The following is a 5,584-nucleotide window of genomic DNA, read 5'->3' as shown; positions in this document are numbered from 1 at the left end:
TTTCCTCTCCTAGTTCACCAAGAGAATGTCATCCAGAGAAAGGGGCTCCCTCAAGCCGCCTCTGTCCCCATCGCAAAGCTCTTTTTCTCTCCCTACCTGCTATGGTGCCGGGCATTATGCCAGGCCCTGGGCACTTACGAGCTGTGTGAATCCCAACAACAAGCCTCTGTTTTACAGAAAAGGCTCAGAGAGATCCCGGAATTTGTCAAAGTCATAGACTGTTTCTCTGTTTACAAGTTCCATTCCTTCTTGTCTGGGCCTAAAAAGAAGCATCCCAATCAGATCAAGTCTTAACCTCCCTACACACATACACACACACACACACACACACACACACACACACACACACACACCCCAATGCTGAATCCCATTTTCCCACCTTTTCTGGGGACTTCTTTATCAGTCGTTCAGTCCTCCAGCAACTTCACTTTTTCTTTGTATTTTTTTTTTCAGGAAGGGGACAGGATCTTGCTCTACTGCCCAGGCCAGAGTGCAGTGGCATGATCACAGCTCAGTGCGACCTTGAACTCCTGGGCTCAAGCAATCCTCCTGCCTCAGCCTCCTGTAGCTGGGACTATAGGAGCACACCACTGCGCCAAGCTAATATTTTAAAAATGTTTTGCAGAGACAAGGTCTTGCTTTGTTGCCCAGACTTTGATCAAGTCTTAACCTCCCTACACACACACACACACACACACACACACACACACACACACACCAATGCTGAATCCCATTTTCCCTCCTTTTCTGGGGACTTCTTTATCAATCATTCAGTCCTCTTGCAACTTCACTTTTATTTTGAGCCAGGCTCCCCTTTAATGCCACATCCAAACCCATCAAGTCCTGATGGAATTCCACTCACAAACCGTCCTCAGCTCTACCACTTCCCGGCATCTTCACTGCCAAAACCCTGGGGCTGGTCCAAGCACCAGCAGCTCCTGCCCCGCCCACCGCAGGCCTCCTGACTCTTCTCGCTGAGTCTCCTTTCATCTCCAACAGATGGTTCGCCAACAGTAAGCGCTGTGGACCTCAGAGGAAAAAAGGAGTCTATTCGGAGGCCCTGACATACAGGTTGTAAGTGCCATGGCAATGACTAGTGTTGAATCGCACGCTGGTGTTTTAAGGAAGCCAGATACCTGGATTGGACTCTGGGGTGTTCTCTGAGGGACACCTTCGTCACACAAACCCTGTACTTCCTGGAACCAATACTTGTATTTTTCTAGTACCAAGTTACATGCACCAAATTATAAAACACTTTTCCATAATATTTTCTCACTGAGACTCCCGGGGCTTTTAATATCTCTGGAATATATTTTCCCATTTTCCATAAGACTCAAAAGTAATATAAGCTCTAAAAAATCTACTAAAAAGTCTCTGCAAAACATAGAAGATGAAGAGGACTCTGATGCAGAAAGTGATCAGAACGAGATGAGTGAGCAGGAAGAGGAGATTGAGGATGGCCCTACTATAGTCAAAGACTATAAGACCTGGAAATAGTAATGCGATCTTTTCAGGATGACGCTGTCCTGAAGACAAGCCGGGATATTGGAAGAAACAAAGTGGAAGATGCATTCTGCAAAGGTGAACTCAGGCTGAATGGGGAAAAATTATGGAAGAAAAGCAGAATGGTGAAAATGGGAGATACATTGGATCTTCTCATTGGAGAGGATAAGGAAGCAGGAACAGAGACAGTGATGCAGATTCTCCCGGAAAAAAAGTGTTTGAAGAGAAGACTGAAAGTGAAAAATACGCAGTGGTGTTACAGCGGTGGAAAAACTTAAAAATGCCTAAGAAGAGAATGTCTAAATAAATGGATTGCTTCACCGGGCACGGTGGCTCACGTCTGTAATCCCAGCACTTTGGGAGGCTAAGGCGGGCGGATCATCTGAGGTCAGGAGTTCAGGACCAGCCTGGCCAGCATGGTGAAACCCTGTCTCTACTAATACAAAAATTAGCCGGGTAGGGTGACACACGCCTGTAATCCCAGCTACTCGGGAGGCTGAGGCAGGAGAATCGCTTGAACCTGGGAGGCGGAGGCTGCAGTGAGCTGAGATTGTGCCATTGCACTCCAGCCTGAGCAAGACCCCATCTCAAAATAAATAAATAAATAAAATAAACGGATTGCTTTTTAGCAATAAAGCTACTTTCTAGTGGTAGAGGAGGGGATGAATTGAAAAAGAGGACATTTTTATTAAAATAAAGTTCTCTTACCATTAAAAAAAGAAGAAGTCTGATCAGTTCACTGCCTAAAGCCTTCGGTTGTTTTGCACTTCGATTAAACAAAAGCTAATCCCTTTGCCTTGACCTGCAAAACCCTGTGGAGCTGACCACTGTCCACCTATGAACCTCACTTCCTGCAACCTGCCTCCCCGCCTTGCCTTCCCTCCAGCATCCTAGGCTCACTCCCACCTCCTCACCTGCTTCTCCCTCTGCTGGAGGGCTGTTCATCCGCAGGACGGTGCAGGTGCCCCTCGCCTCGTGACTTAGGCCTCAGTGCAAGCGTACACCATGGAGAGGCCTGGCCTCCAATAAAGTACCCCTCTCCCCTACCACCTGGTGCTCATGTTGTTTATAGCATTTGCCAACACATGAGCACGTTATGTGTTCTGAGTTTGCTTTCTGTCTGTCTCCCTTTGCTAGAGTGGAAACCTCCTGAGGGTGAAGTTTTGTTCACTGCTCAGTTACCCTCCCCTCCCCTAGTAATTGTGTCTGCTCCCAAATAGCTATTAATAAACCCTTGCTGAAAGAATGCGTTGAGCCCATCAGTGTGATCCTCTCAGCTTACACATGCACGCACGTTTCCCGCTCTCTCAAATGTCTTCTTTCCAATGTCAGTTCCTGTGGAACCCCTTTGCTTTCCTGCGTTTCACCACAGACTTTCTTCAGAAAGATTCTCCCTTCCAGCCACTCCTCTGCTACCACAACTTTACCCCGATCTCATCACTTTATTAAAATACAGGGTGATTTCCTGGTGTCAGGATCCAGTGGCTTCCCCCAGCTCCCATCCTACCCAACCACCCTGCTAGTTTTGTCTTTTCATCTTTGTATCCCCCAAGTCTAATACTATACCAGGTACATGGCCAGCTCAATATTCATTGAGTGAATTAATAGTTAATTAGCTAATTTGACCCAGATTATCACCAACTCTTGAAATTCCTCTTTTGGCGGCGGGGCACGGTGGCTCACGCCTGGAATCCCAGCACTTTGGGAGACCGAGACGGGCGAATCACTTAAGGTCAGGAGTTCAAAACCAGCCTGGCCAACATGGTGAAACCCCACCTCTACTAAAAATACAAAAATTAGCTGGGCGTGGTGGCATGTGCCTGTAATCCCAGCCACTTGGGAGACTGAGGCAGGAGAATTGCTTGAACTGGGGAGGCAGAGGTTGTAGTGAGCCTAGATCATGTCACTGCACTCCAGCCTGGGTGACAGAATGGGACTCCATCTCGGAAAAAAAAAAAAAAAAAAAGAGAAAGAAAGAAACTTCTTTTGCCTTCCACAACTCTGTCGCTTTTTCCCAGTTGGCCATTTTACTAAAAACATTCTTTTTCTCGGTCTTTATCATTGGCCCTTTCCTCTACCAAAAATACATATTCTTACTGTTCATTGGAGGGGATCTCATACATATCAACAGCTTCATTTATCACTCATATGTTGAAAACTCTCTAATCTATATCTCCTGTCCCAATCTCTTTAGCTCCAAGTAGATACCCCCAACTTGCAAGACATAGCTTGATATTGGTAATGCACAATCACGTCAAATTAAACTTGTCCAAAATGTAGCTCATCATCAGGTTCCCAGTCTCAACTCCACTCCAGTCTTGTGTGTTACAGCAGCATCATTCAATCAATTGCCCAAATGTGGAATCTCAGAACATTGCCTTCCATTCTGTGCTGACTTTGCAAAACATGAGAAGCAGAAGTAAAGAGGAGAAATGGGAAAAGAGAACTGTCAGTTTTGCATGCTACCTTAAATCATTGCTTTGCTTTGAGCTTTACAAACATAACAGGTTTGCAAAGGGTGTCACACACTCCAATTGAGATGTGCAGAAAATGGTAACTTCTTTATTTTAGTCCTTTTCCTCAGTCTTCAACTGTCAAAGGAAAAGTAAATTAATGCTCAAGTCTGTTAAATGCATAATACAATCCAATGATTTAAATAGACTGTTTAGGGAATGCCACATCTCTCTTGGAAAAAAATGCTCAATCTCAGAGAAGCCTCCCCTCTTCTGATTCTGTTTTTCTTTTTCTTTTTTTATTTTTGAGACGGGGTCTCGCTCTGTCTCCCAGGCTGGAGTGCAGTGCTGCAATCTCAACTCACTGCAAGCTCCGCCTCCCGGGGTCAAGCAATTCTCCCTATCTCAGCGTCCCGAGTAGCAGGGATTACAGGTGCCTGCCACCGTGCCCAGTTAATTTTTAGTATTTTTAGTAAAGATAGGGTTTCGCCATGTTGGCCAGGCTGGTCCTGAACCCCTGACCTCAGGTGATCCACGTGCCTCGGCGTCCCCAAGTATTGGGATTATAGACGTGAGCCACCGTGCCTGACCCTGATTCTTTCTTGAGAGGCTGTCCAGGTGCACAGGAGGAAGGGTGTGTTATAGAGGTACCTGTGAGGTTTCAGGGAGACACCGGGGTTCTCAGACCCCGTCATGATTCTGGAGTTGCTTGTCATGTGAGCTGTTGGTGCAGCCTGTGAGCTGGGCCTCCCAGCTTGCTCAGGACTCCACCTCACTTAGGCTCTGCTGGCTGTTTTCCCCTGAGCTTGGTGTCCAGCCTGCCAGTGGCCCCTGCCCCAGGCTCACCTCCCCCTGCCTCAGGAGGCCCCGCGACTGACTTGGCTTGTGTTCCACATAGGAATTGAAGTTGAGCCTTAAAAAATATCCACACTGCCATAATATTTCTGAGGTTGTGCCCTAGAAAGCCTATGGCAATAGCTCCCCTCCTTCCTCTTGGTGTAACCCACTAATTTAATTAACATCCCTGTCCCCCGTCCCCGCCCCACTCCACCACCAGAGACTTAAGGACTGGCAACTTCCCTCTCCTCCCTCTTCTTCCATTTTGCACGAACACTCTTTCTCCCTTCTCCTCCCAAGAATCCTCAGAACCAGAAGACTGGTAGGTTTTCTTTTTTAAATTTTTCTTTTTATTGTTTTTAGAGACAAGGTCTTACTCTGTCTCCCAAGCTGGACTACAGAGGTACAGTCATAGCTCACAGCAGCCTCGAACTCCTGGCATCAAGTGATCCTTCTACCTCAGCCACCCAAGTACAGTGGGCTTTTTTTTTTTTTTTTTTTTTTGAGCCGGAGTCTCACTATGTCGCCCAGACGGTAGTGCAATGGCCCAATCTCGGCTCACTGCAACCTCCACCTCCCGGATTCAAGCAATTCTTCTGCCTCAGCCTCCCGAGTAGCTGGGACTACAGGCACCCACCACCAGGCTCAGCTAATTTTTGTATTTTTAGTAGAGACGGGGTTTCACCATATTGGCCAGGCTGGTCTCGAACTCCTGACCTCGTGAACTGCCTTCCTCAGCCTCCCAAAGTGCTGGAATTACAGGCGTGAGGCACCGCGCCCGGCCCAGTGGG

General features: G+C 47.2%; 1 pseudogene; it reads left to right on the top strand.

Annotated features, from left to right (window-relative positions):
* The first annotated feature begins 1,077 nt into the window (after nucleotides 1–1,077).
* Nucleotides 1,078–1,876, top strand: LOC103240754 (mitochondrial transcription rescue factor 1 pseudogene; annotated as a pseudogene).
* Nucleotides 1,877–5,584: the final 3,708 nt, after the last annotated feature.

Source organism: Chlorocebus sabaeus, chromosome 13 (assembly GCF_047675955.1).
Source record: "Chlorocebus sabaeus isolate Y175 chromosome 13, mChlSab1.0.hap1, whole genome shotgun sequence".
NCBI lineage: Eukaryota > Metazoa > Chordata > Mammalia > Primates > Cercopithecidae > Chlorocebus > Chlorocebus sabaeus.
The sequence above is the reverse complement of the archived record's forward strand: the minus strand, read 5'-3'. Positions and strand labels throughout refer to the sequence as shown.